This window comes from Orycteropus afer, unplaced genomic scaffold, assembly GCF_000298275.1.
Source record: "Orycteropus afer afer isolate SDZICR_OR568_19922 unplaced genomic scaffold, OryAfe1.0 scaffold00125, whole genome shotgun sequence".
Lineage (NCBI taxonomy): Eukaryota > Metazoa > Chordata > Mammalia > Tubulidentata > Orycteropodidae > Orycteropus > Orycteropus afer.
The window spans coordinates 6,285,099-6,285,942 of NW_006921712.1; positions in this window are offsets into that span (position 1 = coordinate 6,285,099).

The following is an 844-nucleotide window of genomic DNA, read 5'->3' on the forward strand; positions in this document are numbered from 1 at the left end:
TTGAACTGCTAGCCTTCTGGTTAGCAGTCAAATGCCATAAGTACTATGCTACCAGAGCTCCTTACTCTAAACTGGATAGAGTGGGAGAAAAATGTGGAACAAAATAATACTAATAAACAATACCAGGAGATCTCTCTTTTTCTATTCTTTATATGTGCTAATATAAGTTTGGAAAAATCTGCACTTTCAATATACATATACCTTTTCTATAGTTATCTGTCCCTGCTGTTTTCTGAGGAAGTTTTTATCAATTGATTCCATTTCTTTACTACCATATGACAATTTTTCTGGTTTTGTTTCCATGAGACAGTAATAAAAATGTTTCCATCTTCTAAGAATGTTTATTTTTTCAAAAAGTTCAAGCATATATTTATGAAGTTTATAATAACCTCTAAATTTGTAGATATAAGCCTCTTTTCTTATTGATATTTATTTTATTCATGATTATTTAATTTTTAATAAATCATTTCTAAATATCATTTTTCATAGTCAATTTTTTTTTAGATATATTGTCCCACTCTTACCATAGATTTTTTTTCTTTTTCATTATTGTTGCTCTTAATAATTTATTATTCCTTTCTCCATGTATTCTTTTTCTAAAAAAAATTCCTCTGATTTTTAAAATCTTCTTTAATTAGACATTCAGCTTATTTATTTTGGACTTTTCTTTTACTGTAAAGTAAGATGTTAAACTGTACATTCTTTTCAATGACTTTTATAGAAACAATCTACACATTTTGATAGTACCATGTTGCAGTGTAGTAAATTACTTTGTGTGGCTTTTCTACCCATAAGTCTTTGTAAACTCCAAGGTGGGATTTTCTATGAGCAACTGAGGAGCTCC